This window comes from Gavia stellata, chromosome 1 (assembly GCF_030936135.1).
Source record: "Gavia stellata isolate bGavSte3 chromosome 1, bGavSte3.hap2, whole genome shotgun sequence".
NCBI lineage: Eukaryota > Metazoa > Chordata > Aves > Gaviiformes > Gaviidae > Gavia > Gavia stellata.
In genome coordinates this window covers 56,886,035-56,906,474 of record NC_082594.1, presented here as the reverse complement: position 1 = coordinate 56,906,474, position 20,440 = coordinate 56,886,035, and the positions used below count along the sequence as shown (strand labels likewise).

The following is a 20,440-nucleotide window of genomic DNA, read 5'->3' as shown; positions in this document are numbered from 1 at the left end:
AAAATTTGGGGAGCAAAAAGAAAATCCATAAAGTCCAGCATTTTAAAAGAGGTCCTTAGTATGATTTGCTCCACTAGACACAGATATCAAAATCTGACCTAAGCTCCCTTACAAAAGAGATTCACTTCATTCTAAAACCAGGCATCTAAACCAGGTGCTTATTACTCTCTCTTGTGGTGCTGTAATGACTAATCCATGTGCAACTATCTTCATGCATATGTTTAAAGTTAAGCAAGAAGAATCCACTGTTTTTTGCAACTAAAAAGCAGGAGGATGTTACTAAGCAATGATGTGCAGTTGCTTTGTAGAACAGTTGTAAGAAAAGCCTAGTTGAAAAGGCATTAAGAAAGAATGGTGAGGAAAAAATGCCAGACTAGGCTCTGCATAATCAAGCAAAAGTGGCTTTGTGTTTACCGGGAGGAAAAAAGACATTGCAGAGAAGTGGGTTAAGTATTGCCCAGGTAAAATCAGAAATAGAAGGGGAGGTCCTTGATAATCTGGAAATCAAATCCCCAGATAAGCAGGAAGGATAACTCTGAGAAAGAGTTGAGATAGAAAAAGAGAGAACTGCCACAGCAGGAGATAATGATCAAATCAAGAAGTTAGAGGTGTGTCCAGCAGCATCTGGATAAGAAAATGATGTGAAGAATGGTCAAAGCCAGTCCTACTTACAACACCCAAGAAACTTGAAATGCAGACTACATACCTGACAGCAGTCTTGCTGACTGTCTATCTATGATTCACAGTGCAAAACAGAAAAGCACCTGAGAAGAAAATCAGTTCTCTCAAATAGAGAGAGATAGCAGGAAAACTGTTCTGATCACTCGTAAGTATTCACAAGTACTCACAAGTAAGTCTTGCTCGCTGTTCACTGACCTGTGAATTGTTTTACTGACTTAAAAAGGGCATGACACTCAGAGTGGTGCAGAGGGCTGTGGGATGTCTTAGTTGTGCGGTGTCAGCAAGAACACACTAGCCCTGATGAGAAAGAAATAAATGCATACATAATATTGGCAGTCTTGGTCTATGATAAGTTATGCAATAATTTGAGGTGACAAGTGACAACAGATTGACCCAACATGTTCCAGCTCCTTCCTGCTCTAAGAAACATGGATGGAGTCATGATGCAAAAGACACTTTAAAGTTTAGAGTAAGGTGATCACTATCTGAATTTCTTGACAATGGCAATCTCCTAGACACAGCAAGTAAGGATATGCAGATTCCTTACAGGTGCCTTCCTGCATGACTGATGAATTGTCTGGGCTGCATATCAGCAGTGACTAAAGGGTAGGGACTGGGTGGACTAGTACTAATAGGAGGGTATTCTACTGGAGAGAGGAATAAAGTTGTAGGAATAGTGAAGCATGCAACTCCAAGGTTGATAGCTTTGTCTACTTAATAAGCTCCATTATATTCCTACAATGAACATTTTTCAAGTGAGTTCAAAGGGTAAAAACCCATAAGTAGCCCTGGGCTATCTGAAAAAAAGAGGAAAGGAATCTCCATAAAAACAAAACATGATTTTTCAAGTTGCATATAATCTTAGTACTTCTCCATGAAATTCAAAAGGCCAAATAACAGAGTGCTGGGTTTTGAAATGAAACATTAAATCTGATTGTTAGCAATAAGCTGGTCACATCTTGTGAGAGACAAGATGGGTATAAAAATACAGTCATCACTTCAGCAAGGGATACAAAGCCTGCTTTGACTTTTGACTGACTATTTCCTGAAGACCCTTCAGCCCAGTAGAAAGCAAGATGTTGGTTATCTGAGACACAACAGAATATATTGCTTTGCTTATGCTCCTGTTTCATTTCATGATGTGAATGAAACACAAGATGGAGCGCAACAGACAGGACAGTAAAACAAAGTCTGTGTGCATCATATGCAAGTACAGAGATCAAAAGGGAACATCTTAAACTATTTTCCTGACTTCTAAAGTGAAAAATGGTGTCAGATCTTTAAGGTATTCCAGCAAGGATCTAGTCAGATACATTGCTGGGTTCTAATAATCAACCACAGGCTCCTCAATACAGTACGCAATGTCTTGGTAATATATTCAGGGTAGCACGGAAGCGGAGGGATGCTTTATAAATAGCTCACCATCTATTTATAGGATCCATAAATGCTCACTGCATTGTGTGGGCCCAAATCATGTGAGATCACCTTATAGCTCCATGTTAACATTTCCTCTTTTATGGTCTTTCAAATGCTCTTGTTAGATTTTCACAAAGCTACTTGTAAATATATATACCATATATAAAATATTTAGCAGATGCTCAAGTGCACCTTGGGATGACGACTATGGTCTGGAATGACTTGTTTATGGGATGTATGCCCACATTTCTGCTGAGTATTATACTTGCAGCTTTTTGGAACTGTATAGTAGAAAGTAAATTTGCATCTTCATCCCATCATTTAAGCATTATTTTATTTTCTTTTATTTTCTTTCAAATTCCTTCCTGATAACTCCTTCCCTATAGACACAAAGTGTAACAACAGAGGGCTCCTCATCATTGTCTGCGTGTCCTACTTCCAAGTCACTATAAGAGAAACATAAGAAGGTGATTAAATTGACAATAGTTAGGGGAATTAATGTCTCTACAGTAAGAACAGGGATTCTTCTCAGTGTTTTGTCTCTGAGTTGTGCACTAAGGAAAAACATGGTCCAAAGTACTAGCACTGGATGAGTATATGATATGAAGTCAAGTATATAATTGCCCTGAGAATGTTTTATTGGATCGTATTAAAACAAACTAGTCCTGTGTAAAAGATACAACTTTCTACCTCCTTCACTCTCATGTCCACATAAACATACAAAAACTAAAATCATGCACATATATAGTAAAATTAGATGCATTGTCTTCTTCCCTAATAGTTAAAAGAAGGGTGAACTGCAACAGTAAAATGCCTCTATTATACCTAGTATTATAAAATTATAGGTTAGGTACTACAATTTTTGGAAAATATTCTAATGGAAGGTAAGGACATTGTAGCATTGGTTTGAAATAAGCAAACACCCAATGAAAGAAAATTTGTTGAGTTTAAACTATTTATTCACACTTGCAGGAAGCAGATCAAAACCTACACTATAAAAATATATCTGAAAATCAGATTTTCTCTTTCCTTTTATGTAGAGATAGATTAAATGTGAAATTAAGTCTTCATTTAATCTACTGTGAATTTTAGGTTGATGTAAAAAACAAAAGTAGAGTCTACAAGCATATGAAAACTTTCCTTTTAATATTTTGTTCCTCATAAATTCTGAGCAGGTAAGCTGCAGTTTAAAATTATTTTCTTTATCCAAAACTGAGCAAGAAAATGAATTCTGTGTTGGACTGACTAGGGCCTAAAAGACAGCAGATCTATGAATGCGAAAATTAGAAGAAGATATTAAACTGGGAAAAAATATAGCCTAAGATTATTTTCTTTTGCTCAGACATTTTGCCATAATAATTTAAAACCCAACAATTTCAATTATCACTACAAACTACTGTAATTGTCTTGATTTACAGTTCTCACTTTCTCAAGTGCAGAAATCAGTCATTTATGTGTTATGGTTTAGATTTGTCAACATCCCTTGAAAGCACTAATCCTGTATCATCCTCAGTGGGATGGAAATGCTCTGCAACAGGCACTGAAGCCCTTGTCCCAGATGCACGCTTCCCAGCCATTGGCTAAGATCAAGTGCATCATCTTTTCTTATCACTTTAATATCTGATAGATCCTCAGCTTGAAGATTTTATATGAAATGGATTTGGAGGGCATGGGAAGGAGTAACTGCTTCCTCCATCCACTCTATGCATCAACCTGAAACTGCAGTGCTTCCAGGTACCATGGCCACATCGTGACTGCATGTCAGGATGTGATATCTGCACATAAAACCACCCACCCTCTGTGCTTTGGTCTTTTTTTAGGTGGAATATGGATCCATGGTTCTTCCACAGACCTTCTGGTGATGCAATGAACAGCCACAGCACCACCCACCCTGCTGAGCCTATGCACTCCGTGGGGCTGATGCAGCCACTGCAGCTATGCTCTTCACAGAGGACTCCTGAAATCTTGGGTCAGAGACACAGTGTACATGGGGAAGGCTTGTAACTGTGACCACCCTTGTCCCTGCTGGTGTCCTTCTTCCCAACAGACTTTCACAGACTTTACAAAATAAGTTAGAACAGACTTAATTGTGCTGTGGACTGAACTGGTCCTGAACACACCTGCAGCCAGACCAGGGCAAGGATTTTTGCATTTCTCCCCCAGCATGCCAAGTTCTCCTTTAACAAAGTGAAAGTTGCTCTACAGCTTGTTAAGTAAGATGTCAGTCCGTGCTAGATGGCAAAACCTCCATTCATGTTGAACCTGAAAGGACCACACAGATTGGACTGAAAGACAATTTGACCCATGTCTTTAAGTAGCAAATGACTGAATTTATTGCCAGCTAAGTCAGAAAATCCAGCAAAGGTAAAATACAGCACTGTATAACGGCTACCTGGCAGTAAATTTGTATTTAAGCTATTTCACCACCATTTGTCTTTATCTGATTAAGCCACCTGATTTATAAAACATGCTAGAATACAATTTATATACAGCAATATAATCCACCTAGTGGTCTGGTTTCCAGAACCACAAGGATAAACATGCTCAAACCATAAAGGCACTCTCAATGCCAGATATCCATTTATAATGGCTGCTGAAAGATGTCTCATCATTACCATCTCTGGTATGGACGAACTGTCAGCTACACTACCACAACCTCTTTCCAAACCTTTTAAAAGTAAGGAAAGTCTCAGTCATGTCCAAAACACAAAGGTATTTCACAGGTTGGGAGATATTTCCAGTGCAGTAATATCATTCACCTTCAGTGAAGAAGACAACAGGGATACCACTGTGAAATTAGCGCTACTGTAAACCTTTGACGAGCGGCTGGATTTTCCAGTGGATATGAGAAATGCCACAAACTTGACAGTGTCCTGTGTATTTAAAGGTGGATATTGGAACAAAGTCTGAACCTGACAACTTTGGTCCAGGTACCACAAACCGTCGTAAAAAAGAACAACTTCACTCTGCCTGTCCCTTCAGCAAAGAGTACATTGTTTACAACAGTAGCTCTAGAAATAAATGTCCTAAGTAGAATACTAGTTCTTAAAGACCTATATCTTATATGGCTGCTGAAACATTTCTAATGAAAAATTAGAGGGTAGAAGATACCTGGTTTTCTTTCTTAAACAGCAGTGGAGTGAATGGAATAGATGCTGCACTGATAACTACCAAGGTTCAAGTTTTTATTTACATGGGCAAGTACAGTGAAGTTCAAAGCTGTGCAAGGTCTCCTGGACATCCTGTCCACTGCCTGGATTTAATGGATTGCTTCCAGCACAAGAGAAAGAGTAAATTTGCTTATGCTTACTAGATTTTCAGAATCCTTACATAAGATACTTTAAACAAAACAGCCAATTAAAGCCAACAGTAACTTGACTCTGCAGCACGAGTATCTCTGGCCCAAGAAGCAAACTGGTATCACCTGCTGATTCCCCATGTCAGTAAAATGCCATGTGATGGATGGCCTCAAAATTAATTATTGAGGTCAGTTTCAACCGGGTACATCCAGTTTGCTCCTTTCTCATCAAAAGACAGTTTTCCAAATCACAGAGAAAAATCATGGTATAAAAGCAGTCCTTTTTCACTGTCATTGCTTATTTTACATCTAATTTTGCCACTGCCACTCTGCACTTCAATCCACAGTCCCACAAATCTATACCATGAACAGTCCACAGACAAATAATCAGATAAAATAAGCTGAGATTTGTCAAAAGTTTTGTTTGATGGACACTGTTCTATCGTTTCCATGGACCTTAAATAAGTGAAATTAAAAAAGAAACAGTCTAAAGGAAAAGAGATGTGAACTTCAACCATTTTTAGAGCTTATAAAACAATACTTCTAATGTGAAGTTTTCTAGCTAGTAAACCTTCCAGAATAAAGAGCATATGTAAGGAATGGTTGCTCTCAGTTGAAAGGCTAAACTTTTTGTCTGACTTAGTCTAGCAAGTGTAAAATTGGTTTCTAGTTGCAACCAGTCACAGAATCATAGAATCATTTAGGTTGGAAAAGACCCTTGAGATCATTGAGACCAACTATTAACCTAACACTGCCCAGTCCACCACTAAACTATGTTCCTAAGCACCACGTCTACATGTCTTTTGAATACCTTCAGGGATGGTGACTCAACCACTTCCCTGGGCAGCCTGTTCCAGTGCTTGATGACCCTTTTGGTGAAGAAATTTTTCCTAATATCCAATCTAAACCTCCCCTGGCACAACTTGAGGCCATTTCCTCTTGTCATAGTATCACTTGTTACTTGGGAGAAGAGACCAACACCCACCTCTCTACAACCTCTTTTAAGGTAGCTGTAGAGAACAATAAGTTCTCCCCTTAGTCCATTTGGTTTTTGCAGCATCCCTCCCTGTCTTGTTGAGTGTCTCCCATCTCTCTGCTCCTCCAGTGCTGGAAGCCTTTTGCCCTGAGCATACTCAGATGCTTTTGTGCAACCAGAGCAGCCAGAATGGAGGAAGATAACAGACAATGCCCAGGAAAAAATCATAAGCAAAAGACACGGTGTCATCTGCCACAGAAATTTGCATGTGCTCATCATGGGGCCTAGTTCTTAGGTCACAAAAATAACCTGAAAATATTCAGCACTTGAAGCACCTTTCGTAAGTGGGATGGTTTGAACAGTGGCTATGTTGGGCCATGCCCCAGAACACTTCGTTCCCTGTGGATACGGTCCTGTGGTTCACAGCAGGTGAATGGACCATTCCCATCATCAATTTTGAGCTAGATAGCTAAGTGTAGAAATCTGCAACTTAGGTATCAACATCCGATGTATTTATTTGGAATCCTGTTAGAGATAATGGAGAGAAACAAACACAGGGCTTAGTCAGTCTTAGATTTAAGTAGGTATATGTGTCTTAGATTTTAGTTAGAACAACCAGGAAATTATAAAACACACAAATGAAAAAGCTTGGAGTTGTTTTAATGTCAACACCAAACACTATAAATATTTGCCTTCACTTTTCTTGTATTACTCTTTGCTGTCTTGGTCAGTGGGTTGTTGACTATCCTCCAACCTCAGAAACACATTTCACCCAGACATTGTTCCTTTTCTCCTTGTGTAGGACAAAGAAAATCTGGGCTTTCAAGGAGAATAGAAAATGGAGCTGTGAGAGTGGCTGATTTTTTTCTTTATACAGAAAGGTCAGTTTTTAGTAACAAGATTAGGATATGTCAGGTGGCCAAGACCTGCCCTTCACTATGTGCCAAAACACCAGAGTTGATCCTGCTGGTCTTCTGTCCGTTAGCTACAACTGCACGTATAAAACCCAAAGGCAGCTTTGGCAAATAGCATTGGAATAACAAAGTACAAAGTAATGCTGCAGAAATTTTTCCTTGTACAAAATGACTCCTGGAAGTGGGTTCCTACTATAATCAGCCCCTTGCAACCCGTGTTCCCATTTCCCCTTCTACCCACCACGCTTCTGACTGGCTGCGTGATTACACAAGATGGCAAGATCAGTGACATTGCTGCTGCTAGAGATTGGATGAAAAGAACTGCTGGGCACCTATTATGATGAGGAAAAGTTAAAGAAATAAAAAAAAAAAAGGACTTAACAAAGAGAAACACATTGAACCAAGACTGAAATCTTGAAGCACAGAAAGCAGCCTCTCTCTCTCTCTAATCCTACAATTGTCAAGGGCACTGAAAGACAACCTGAACCAGAAATAATCTTACTATAGCTGGATTTCTTCATTCAGAGGAAAAGCATTAACAAACCCCTTTATATATTATCTCTGCAATTTAGATGTATATATTCCCTCTGTAATAGTTGAAAATAGATGTGAAAATTTTAACACTATTACTTATGAACATAGGTGCACAAGAGAGAAATGTCTTTAATCTTTTTTTTTGCATAATGATCTTGCTATATTATCATTTAATGGCTAATCACATGATACTGAACTAGCACGCAAACCCCTTATGCACTGCATTTCATTTGTTTATTTTTTTAATGTCTGATAGTAGCAACTAGAGATGGTTATTACAAGAAGATATTACGTTACTTACTCATCTAATACACTGACTTTTTATGTCTCTTGCTCTCTTAGGAAAAGTTTTTAAGTGAGAATAACATTTGCAGGAGACAAGTCCACACTATAGACTAAATAACACTTGGCTGTCTCACTAAGATTACAGTACATTGTCTTGCAGAAGGCTGTGTTTGTTTCATGCATTACATTTATTATCTTTTATGTTCTGTGAATTACATGGTTTTATTTTTCTTTTATTTAAAAATAATGTAAAAATACAGTATACAAGACAAAAAAGAGGCCGTGGAGATGAAGCTTTCATAAATATGGTGGGATACAATGAGGATCACATTAAACTCTGCAGATTGGTTTTACTTATTACTCCAATTCAAAACAAAATAGTTAATTTTACTCCCTTTATTTGATTAATTGGAATCTAAATCTCTCATCAACTTTTTATGAAACTTGAGTTCCACTGAGTTGTGATTTTTCCCTCAATACAATTATTATTTATATAAGATTCTTGTCCTGAGCAAGACTGTATTTTCACTGTGCTATGTATTATACAAGCAATTAGGTGCTTCCATGTTCTAAAATGACAAACATAATCCTGCATCTAAAATGTGAATTCTGTCCATTTTTACATATTATTTTTCAGACAATAACATTATAATGACAGCCAGTTACATTTTCTTAATTGTTGAGTCTTCAAATTTGTGTAATTTGACAAAATGCGGGGCTTGGCCCACAGGGCAAATTAAACCTGAATTAATGATAACTTTTTATTAGTCACAAATTTGCCAGATCTGATTCAGAATCAAGAGAATCAAGGATACAATGGGGAAAAAATGTAATTTTGATTGTTCAGTAAATGTTGGTGTCATTTTATAGATGCTTGAACTTTCCTAATAGGTTTCTATAGCAAAGCCCTTGCTGTTGTAACTTAAGTCCCAATAAGGTACTTATTAACTTTTTGTAGGACCCAATTAAGTTACTTGCTTTCATATGAATAGTAACTTTAGAGTCTACTTCGAGAGATAGTGAAAAAAGAAGTTTTAAACCACTCAAGAAGAGCAGGAAAACCATTTGAACATTGATTTTTTTGAATGAAATTTAGAGAAATTTTGATCTAAAAATCTTCATAGGTTTCAAGACATGTTTCCTGTACTCAGAATTATTTGAGATCACAGACTGTTCTGAATGGAAGAGTGAAAACATTTGCTTGCTTGCTTTTTGTGGGAAAATGGCAGCATGTGAAGTATAATAAATGAAAATTTTCTTGAGTGCTTATTCTGATTCCCTACTCACTTATGAACACAAAAGAAAAGAGAAGATGGAGCTGCAGACATCAAAATCGAGTGCAGTCTATTCTGGGAACCATTTATAGCGTAAGTAAAAGTGTAATTAAATAATGACTTCATTTCAGCAGGATCCCATGATAAGAATCAATAGTCAGGCCACTGATCTTGCATTAATTTGCCCTTACACCGTCACTAAATCTTGTCACAGTCACACTTTCGTGACACCCTGAATTAACCTTGACTATAACCTTGGCTTTAAAACAAAAGCTTTATTTTTTTTCTTCTCCTCTCCAAAGGCTTCAGTGGCTGCTTTCTTGGATTAATCATATTCAGCAGAATTCATATATACAAGGCATGTTCTTCAATTCTAAAAGGTGTAACAGGTGTAACAATCCTTGCCCAAAAATATCTTCCACAACATAATGAAAACTGTTACGTTTAACTTATCTGAGCCTTTGCTGAAAACCAATTTCCTTTTACTTTAAGCCTTGCATATTCCTTGGAAGTAAATACTGCATTTTGATCTTAGTTATAAATCCAAAAACGTGTTAGAAAAAACAACATACAAGATACAAAGTAAACAAACCAAACACGACTAAAATGTTGCAATATTATTTATAAGTTCTCGGGCCTACTGTTGATGTGTATCTTTTTTTTTTTTTTAATGTGCAAAGAACCTTCTGATCTTCTGCAAGTCAGTGATCGGCACCTGCAATACATTTTCATTTTCCCTGGATTGTATTTGCTGGCTGAGACTTTGTGTTCCTGCAAATACAAAAGGCTTCCTCCTCCTTACATCTCTATACAGATCTACTGAAAAATGAATTGCTTCAGAAAATTTTGTGGGTACTATTTTACAGCTTTAAAAGTGTATGAATGCAAACATAAAGCAGCTCCCTGTCCAGACTGATAGACTGGGATTTATGGAGAGACAGCATTTTCACTTCAAGGTTTGTTAAGAAATGAGAATCCGCAATGAATCTTTACTGTTCTGGAAACACAAAACGTGCTCTTTCAATCCTGTCTAAAGATTTCATATTATGTAATTTCTTCTCTGCTGAGACTTCATTAAGTTGCACAGAAAACTCATTATCCTCCCTCTCTGAAAAAGTCAATACAATAACTGGATCTTTTTATTAAAAGGATCAGTTTCAGATTCTTTGCTTTCCTGCAGGCTTAGAAGCACCCTCGCCTTTGGAGCTCACTGTGCCCTCACTGCCTTCTTGGTCTGAGGTCCATGGAGGGCCTCATCCTAAATAATACAGCCCACCTTGATCCTGGTGCCAGACCTAGCCAGGTTGCTTTCAGCAAGATACTGGATTGTTTTCTGCCTTTGGCTAGGAAATGGGATAGCCAGCTGTTTACCTAAAAGGTGTCTAAGTTTTCAGAGTCAGCATCGGTCCCTGAAGCTCAGCGTTCAGACTGGAACGACAGCACCGACAGAGAAGAGGGAAAGGGAGATTGAAGAGCTTGGTATCATTTGCTGTTTTACGTTTCTGTATCTATGTGTTCTGAAACATGGAAGTGCAAAACGTGTTGACGTAATTTTTCACATCATGTCCATAGCAAGAAACTCAGTTATGAGGAGTGAAAGGAAATTTAGTATCTTGTATTTCTAGACTTCCTTCATGTTTTTTTTTCATAGCAGTGCTGCTGTTTCAGGCGGTTCGGAAATATAAATACCAGTATAAATAAATGAAGCAACAGCACTTACTAAGAGACTCCAGAACTTGGTGATACTCAGGTATTGGTAGCCATGCACACTCCGGGATGCACTGCCATATTGACATCCAACACCCGCAGTATTGCAGACAAGCCAATGTCATATTAACTGTAAAACTCCAGTCTGTTTTATTTTGCAGATCTTCCCAACACTCACTATTAATTTCATTTTCTAAATTTAAACTTGCAAAACTAAGCAAATAGGAACTCAGCTGTCCAGGATCTACTGAATACTCCAAATGACACAGAGCCCTAAGGGCATACGAACAAGTTTTTGAAAGGCTATGTTTCATCCAGCATAATTTACATTTTTAATACAATCTTCTAATTAGTAGTACTATATTCTGTGTTAACCATTTGTTTTGCTTTCCTGTATTCAAGGACACTCAGACACAAGAGGAGGCAACAGCTCAACAAGAAACTGGTAAAAAATACAAAACATTCTTCTTCTAAATGTGGTTTTAGAAAAGTCACTGCCGTACAGATCTGCACTTATTTCTGTCTTAATCTTCATGCATGTGGATTAATGCCTGGTTTTGTATGACCAAAGAAAAGATTTATCCTTGTTACTTAACTGGACAATGCTTCTATAAAATTCAGTTTTAGAGTTTTAATAAAAGTATGATAGTAAGCAGTAAAGCTTAATCTACTCTACAGTATTATTTAATGTCTATATAAAAAACTGAGAGAGCTCTTGGGAGAGTTTGAGCTGACAAGTCAGCATTACATGTGCTTTGTCCATTTTCTTATTGCCAAACATCCAAACATAAAAGGACCATTTTCCAGCACTCTCAGTACTTAGCTGACTTTAGCTTCTTGTATTAGCCCAGAGAGGGCAACTAAACAAAGCAAAACCGAGTAACATTGACATAATGTTGATAAGCTAGTGCCTGCCATTTCATCTTCACAGCAGTCAGGATAGCCAGTAGTACCAAGGAGAATCAAGCAAGTACAAAATAGATTTATTGCCAGTAATGAATGACCACAAGAGTGTTCCAAAAGGTGCAAAGTACCCCATTTTCTTTTTGTTTCTGACATTATTATATGGTAAAGAAGATACAGGCAGGAAGGTCTACTTGTACACAGGATGAGCTAAGAGTTAAAGAAGAAGACATTCCATGTTCCATACTGGCAAACTAACTACATTTTTTTCCTGGAAGCTAATGAGACAAAGCTAATATCTGCTTGTCCTTCATCCCATAATACACTTATTACAAAACCACTATTCAAATTACAGTCACATCTTATTAGACAACAGATGGTCTTATCTAAATTGGTTAGTTAATTCAGGTTCACGATTTCTTATTAATAAAGTCACAACAATGAATCAAGCCTTCCTAGAACTCTTCATGTAGCCAGCCACGTCTTGCAGTTAATGACTGCTATTCAGCAAGAAACAACAAACTTATGGAAAGGCCATTTGTATAAAATGTGTTACTGCAGTTCCTTATGAATCTTCGTTATTGTCTCCTGTAAGTGCATTTCTTCTACCACTGATAGGTGCCAGAGTCTATTTTCCCATTGTGATGTATACACTAACTCAGTGAAAAGTAAATGAAGATAATCATAATAGAAAAATCTATGGAACTAACATGACATTCAACTTAAATTTTATAGAGAAGATTTATTCTCCCCAATGACATTTCATGTCAAACAAGCTTTTCTAAACATATAATGATTCTTCTGCTATAAACTTTCAGCTGGTAAAATATTTTTAAAAAGATGAACAGCAGAAAGCCGACTATGAGAACTTTCTAATATCATACATGGAAATATAAATTCTATCTTTGCTACATGCTTTTATTTTTCATCTAAGCATTTACGTGAAATTGAGCACTATAGCTTTTGCCTCACAAACTCTAAATTAAAATTCACATTGTTATCCCGTTATCCTAATTCTGCAGATACAAAACTGAACTGCTCACTGAAGACAATACAGTGTAAGTCTGTCCTTTTTCAGGAAACGTTAAGGGAGGGCTTAATTTCCAGCGACTGAAAAACTCTCCTTCCTGCAATGCCTTTTTGCATGTGGCCTGAAGATCAGGTTCACTGAAATAAATGTACCAGTCTCTTCACAGGGCTTACATACCTCTGGGTTCTTTTATGAGAGCTAGAGCTCCCCTGCAAGCTAACGTGCAGTTATAATGCCTGGAAGCTATTTAATAGTTTCTCTCTGAAGAAAATGCAGTGGCTGTATAAGCAGGCTAACCCATGACAACAGCAGATTTTAAAAAGCTGCAAGCCCATGACAGAAAACCTAGGGCAAACTCTGCCAGACATTTAAATGCCCCAAATGCACAGCTGGCTCACTTTGTACACAGCTGCCAGAGTCTGATTTGCTCTAGGTTTATGACATGAATGTGATGGCCACGCTCAAACAAGAAGGCTAGCAATAAGGCTGGACTTTTCACACCTGAAATGAAAAATAAGGCTAGTTCTTAATACAAGTCAATATCTCATTTGCGCTTAGAGAGATCACTGATACTGAACCTGTTGTGCTTAGAGCAATCTGCCCTGATTGAGATCTCACTAGGGCAGAGTCATCAGACAGTCTGCTTTGGTGGCAATGGACCACTGTTTTGAGAGAGGCCTTTTTCTAGGATTGGCATGAACTATTACTGAAAGCTTGAGGTTGAGCATAGATAGAAGTTAATGCCAAGAGTGACAATGCAACAGAAATCTTCATTGGGTTTGGAAGCTAAAAGAGATATGACTGAAATCACACCTTCAACATCCAGTAATATTTCTTGATTCAGAGATAATTAACCAAGAAACAGTTGCAAAAATAATTGAGAAATACTAAGAGAAGAATTAGAAAACCACCTAATAGTTGATCCAGCCAGCCTTTTTATAGGTTAGAAGTATTAGACTCTCAAGTGACAATGCCTTCCAAATCATTAAACTAACAGCTATAATATACACACCAATGCTCACATCTCATAAACATCCCATGTGGAACAGAAACAGTTGTAATGAAAGAGGACACAGGTTTTGAAAGATAACCATAGCCCTGCTAGTAGAATTTGCATGTTACAGGTGTAATGTGAAGTCCCCACACTCACAGAAGATGAAGACCACTAGAAGCCACAAACAGCTTCTAGGAAGGAAATCCTGACCTGTGTGAATTTGATAGGAAGACGTGACCCAGCCTCGAGGGCCAAACTGCCACCTCCCTTTGGAAATTCACCTAAGCTGTTAAAAAAGAGTTCTGAAGGTAAATAATTAAAGCAGAAGTTCCTCCTGAGTTAAAAGGGAATAGATCCTCACTACTGGACAAAGCAGTCCTCTTGTTTCTTAAAGTCATGAAGATGCCTTTTCTCATACACATTCTAACTACCTATCCCCCCCCCCGCCCCTTTTTTTTTCTTTGTGCTGATTGCTATTTTTCATTGATATCATGATTTATTTGCATTAGCTTTCAGAAGCGAAGACATCATGTGCAGGAGAGGAAAAGGAATTTTGAACCCACATGGTACAATTTTTCATTTACATTAGACAATGCATATGACATCTCATAAAGAAGATAAAAAGGCACATCTCTCTGTTGAAGTGAAATACGCTTATATTTCAAAGAAGAGAAAAAGGATTTGGAAATTCTGAGCTTCGTCTGGAGAGTGCCACTGTATATATTTAGTTCATCTCATTTAACAGGCCCAATTTCTTTGAATTCTCTGGCATGATAACAGTTTCCCTCTAGTGTTATTTAATTTAAATTTGATTTTCTTTATACTTGATGCCAAGTTTTGTGCTTTTTTTATCATAATTTGTAAATGATGAGCACAAGGTGGGCGTTAAGAGAAACAGATGATAAATTGCAAGCTACCCATAAAATTACAACTCCTAATTTATGTGAGAAATTCAGCTAGGTATGTGGGCCAAGGTTTCAAAAAAACCCAAAACCCCAACTAAGAACCTGTAACAAAGTTGAGTCTTCGGGTAATTTCGGAATGACCAAGCATCTAACAAATCCTATTAACTTGCATGGAACAGACTGTCCGCTCAGCCCTTCTGAAAACTAGGTGATTAAACTTAAGAATCTAAATATGGGGTTTAGACCTTATCATCAGGCTCCTATAATAAAACAAACAAACAAGAGAAAAAAATTTTCCAGAAAGCAATTTTTGTCTATTGAATATGAAATTTGATGCTTTACAGAATTTCCAAATAGGACTATTATTTAAAGGTGCAAGAAGATCGCAACAAAGAACAATACATAGAAACTCCTCTAGATAACTGAGAAAACATTCAATAGAAGTATCACATAAAGTTAGAGAGGAAGACCACTTCAGTCTAAATACTTATCTGCTGCTTTATGCTGTAAGTGTACAATGGCTGGTGCAATAGGCAAATGCAACCTTAACAGAGTCAACTGCCTTGAAAGCTTTTATGCTTTTAGAGTGCAATGAACTGTAATATAATAGAGGCTACTATAATGCGCAAAGGCAAAGTGTTTTGGAGAGTGATATGACCCTTTGTGATACCACAAATTTCATAAAAATTCCCTGAAAAAGGACAGAAATAAAGCAGTAGAAGAACTGATTGCGTATATAGGAGGCAAGTGATCAATGACAATAGTATGGGAATGAAACAAGAAGCGAAAAAATAGCCTGCAGAGAAATGAAACTGTTATATAGTTGTAGGGGTGAGTGGTTTGGCTGCAGTGTGTGCAGACTTACACAGTTAGCTGTTTTTGTCTAGAACTTCTTTCATCTATCTTTGTCCAAATTAAAGAACCCCACCATTTTCTCTTGCCCATGCCAGTCCCTGGAGCCAAGCGATTCTCCTGTGAAAAGCCCTCTTCAAGTCCAGTAGCAGAACTGAAATTTCTGAGTGCTCATTCGACAACTCTTTCCTTGCTGTTTTCACACATCTTGTACATGTATAAGGAGGTTTTGGGGTAGGGGATGGGGAAGTCAGTTCTCATTATGTTTTGAGGTAGCAGTAGGCCCATTAAGCACCAGGAAATGGGCTAGGGAACAATTAAACATATAGAACTTGCCTTGAACTACAAGCAGTTTTAATATTATTTTCAAGCAGCCCATCCAATTGTATAAAAATGTTTTCCTCAGCACAAAGAAATTAAACCCAAATGACAAAATTACTGCAAACAGCAGTGTTCATATTTGAATCCATCCTCTGGTGCCACAATATCTCCTACCAAGCATCTCTTATCTGTGTTTGCCTTGTCTCTTCACTTTTGTTACATTTTTGTTCCTACCCTTTGTAGGATTTCCTCATTCCTGCCAATGTCTCATGCAAATGAACCACTTAATCAACTTTCTTAACTTCAACGAATTCAATTTTTTAACAGGTAATTCTCTTATATTAATGTAGTTTTCATAAACTGAAATTTCATTTCATAATTCAATATTGAAAGGGTCTATGACAACACACTCAAAACACACTGTGATATTATTAATAGTTTGAGAACAAAATAAGGAAGATGGATCCATGACAACATTTTTTTCCTCTCAAAATTTTGGCACTTTTGTGTCTTTACAAGGCTATTGGCTGAAAGGCAATTAACATTAAAATACATGTCTGTCGCTTTATATATGTCATGTTCTAATCAAAATAATATTGAAACATAAAATGAAAAGCCTCTGCCACTATTTCTTACTCTGTTCTTCTGCCTTGAAGTTCTACAATATTGTGGCCTTTCTTCTAAAAGTGGAGATTTTAGAATAAAAGATGAAGTGATTCAATGAAATGAAAATTACTAAAATAATTACAAATAAGGTAGCAATGTGAACATAATGTGGAATGAACTCTCTCTTTACCCTTTTTAAGAGTTACAAAAGACTGGTATTTCTTAGTCAATAACAAAATAGGAGTATCAGCTTGCCAAAATTCCCAAAACATTCACCATTTAAAAGACTAATCAAGTGATCAACTTCTTTTTTCCTCATTCTTGTATGATTTACAAGAGACAAACAAAATCTTCCTGCAAGCAGCTCTGGCATCTTGGGCTTGGATAAGAAAATAAAGACTATTTCATTTTCAGCCTCCAATCTGAAGGCAGACTGATAACGGCTATACTATGGCCCCAGTCATGAAAGTATTATCTCCATGCAGGCATCACTGCAGGATCCTGGCTTCTGTTCATACCATCTGATGGCTGTTTGGTGGCCAGCATGAGACAAGGAGACAAGTTAGCAAGCTCTATCCACCACACCACCACCATCATGTTTTGCATTAAGTGGTGTTCTTGCTGGTAAACTAAACTGAAAAGCTATATTGTGGATGCTGAATCAGTCTATTACCCATGCCAATCTCCAGAAAAAAGGATAAAAACTTTCACTGTTGCCTTCATTCTTTGGCTAAACAGAGCATTTAACTCTCCGTGATATTAATATGGCACTATTCATAAGTACGTAGATCTCGAAATACTTATAAAAGCTTTGTTACAATTTTATTGGTTATTCTTGGCCATAAATGGAAACAAGCACAAGGTACATTCCATTCCCAGGAAAGAGTTATGTTGCACTGCAAAGAAAATACAGCTGACACTAAGTAATTCTGAAGAGTTTTGCCTTTCTGTCCAGAAGACAGACTGATGAGCTCTTTCACAGTGGGAATGTAAGTCTGAATTGCACTGCATGAAATTACACTTGCCTAAGCTTATCGGAGAAACCACCTGAAAATGACTTACAACTCAATTTGTTGGGAAAAAAAAAATAGCAAAGAATTTTGGGATGGTGAAATGAATCTTTCCTACTTTGAAGTCTCTGGATAGTTTTTTACAATAACCATAAAATAAAATAAGAGAAACTACAGGTTAACCTTCTCTGTAAAGTAGAAGTTTATTGATAGATAGTTGTTTTCTACTATTGCCAAATTATAACTTACTGAATATATATTTAGGGTATTTTATTGAAAATACATTTTTGTGTGAAAGCTACTAAAGCTAAAGATAAAAAAACTTTGGCCATCTAGTGCATGTTCTTGAGAATCTAGATTTTTCTTCTCAGTGCAAATCCCCTCCATCTCCCTCCTGCAGGAAGAAGTTATTTCCTCACCATGTTTGGAAGGCTAGTACAAAGCTAGATACGAAGTTTTAGTTACAGTGTGAAGCAAATTTTCCCTTTCTGAATTATATTTTTCTACTTAGTTTTTATACCCTTTAGACAACTATGAAATATGTCCTCTTTCTGCTTGAAATTTAGCTCTTCACATTAGGTATTTCTGTCTAACACAGCTAGTGTTTAGCTTGTTCTTTTTTCTTTAATAAATATTACTTTGTATCTTTCTATTGTTCATTAAATAACTCTAATGTCAACATTTTTGCCTGGGAATTTACTTTCTTTGTTTCCTTTGAGTGTGTGATTGTTCATTTTCCTTATCAACCCTTCGAAAAGGACTTTTTGCCCATGTTTTCAATCTCTCTCTATTCCCCCTAATTATTTCTCAGCCTTTCTCCCAGGCTATGACACCTACAGATTTCACTAACACACTGTTAACTCTGTCTCAGAGACAATTTAAAAAATACTTTTGTAATAGAACTGACTTTGTTATCATAATAGTCTCTTCTGGTCCATCCCTTCTTCACCTCTAATCTATGAACTGATCATAAAAAAGATATCTATGAGCTAATAAATAAAATCTTTTCCTCCTCAATAATGTATCGGGCTTGGATATTTTTAGTATCATTCAGTAACCACAGCCCACATTCAAAACAGAGCCAAAAACTGTGCTTCTGTCTACCTATTTGCAATATAAGACACTGATCTGAAGCATTAACTATCGTACATGGATTTGCTGTTCCCTTTTCCTGTGCTCATTGAGGAGAACACTACATCACACTAATGGTTTTTAGGTCCCTTAAACTTTTAACCATTGACTATTTATATTTCCTCCTAACAAAATTTCTTGGTAGCGTCATTTTAGGAGCTCAGAGATGAGGAAGTTTCCAGAATGATCCCTGTAGGAAAATTCCTCCTTTCTTGCTACAGTAAAAGAGGTGAAGTAAATTCGACTGTTTTGCCGGGTAGGCTTGGGCATGTTCATAAATCATGCATTTTGGGACATTGTTTCTTTGCTGTCATGGTAAGGGAAGTTTGTAGACAAATGCACCTTGCTGAGTTTTACTTACTTACTATGCAGGAAAAAGAGACAAAGTGAATCCCCAAAAGGATTTGGATATTTCCAAGATAAAGGTTGTTGGACTACAGTCCAGTGTATCATATCACTTTTATAATTAGTGCCCTGAGCTTAGGCTAAAAGAGCAGGGTGAATCTGAATTGTTAGTTTCAGGTGATTAATTTCTTTGCCCACTTTCACCATGTCTAGTGAAGATGATGAAAATGTGAAATGCCGTATCTACTGTGGCATCCATGTTAAGGCTGAGGTGCCAGCTCTGGCTTGTTAGGAGAACTATGGCTGGTGTTCATGAGTGCCTGGCTGAGCCGCAGCCACCAGCACGTATAGAGGGAAACAGCCCTGTGATTTCTTGATGGCACGTCATGTAAAATAACTAGATAATAATAATCTCCATCTTCTCCACATAAAAAGAATAAGTGTTTTCATGGCAATCTTTGTCTCCTTCTTATTCAACTATACTGTAGAAGAGTAGGACACTTGCTGTATAATTAAGATAATTTGGTTTATCCATCGAAGTCTTTGTCATGTTTACTCAAAATGACACATCTTGAAAAGTTTAAATAAGAAAGAGAGCAAAAAATAACGAACTGGTGACCCTGCACAATCAAATACATACATATGAATTAAAAAATATTTCTTCTCTACAGTGCAAAGATACAAATGACAAGGTCAAACCAAATTGCAGAAAGAAAAGGCTTCTTTACAAAAAGCACTAACTAAAATAAGCTTAAGTAACAAATCCTTAAGACTGAGGGGAAAAAAAGGAAGCTTTATTGTTATCAGGTTATAGCATGTGTTGCATCATCTTGGTCTTTCTTTTTGTGACACCAAAGCCACGACCTTTTGTCTGTGGACTCATGTTTTGCAGGCTGGTACATCATCACTGCCCCATATGAATACTTCCCTGATACAAACATGACCTTGTGCTCCAAAGCTGCCATCTCCTGAAAGCAAAACATTCACTGCTTCCTTAAGGATCATCATGAACTGTGCAAATCAAATCAGGTGTAAAAAAGATGTGTATATTTCATTGCTCTAAACTGGCATGTGTTGTGCCACCTGAAAATGTGAGTTGCTATGCTTGTATCACAAGGTCGGGGGAACCTACACATTATTCTTTGCAAAGCAAAATGAGACCAGGGAAAAAAATAGCAAAGCAGTTATGCATGGCAACATCATGTGCTTTTTGTCCTAATCTTAGTAGAACTGCCAATTAAAACAATGCAAAATAATG

The 20,440-nt window shown here is 37.1% G+C and overlaps 1 protein-coding gene and 1 non-coding gene across 2 annotated transcripts in view; one reads left to right on the top strand and one right to left on the bottom strand.

The window, feature by feature from the left end:
• Positions 1 to 20,440, bottom strand: part of GPC6 (glypican 6) — a 791,687-nt gene that overhangs the window by 224,125 nt on the left and 547,122 nt on the right. The window lies entirely within an intron of this gene.
• Positions 3,659 to 3,847, top strand: LOC132318812 (U2 spliceosomal RNA). The gene has a single exon (XR_009484402.1). It is a non-coding gene; the product is annotated as a U2 spliceosomal RNA (small nuclear RNA).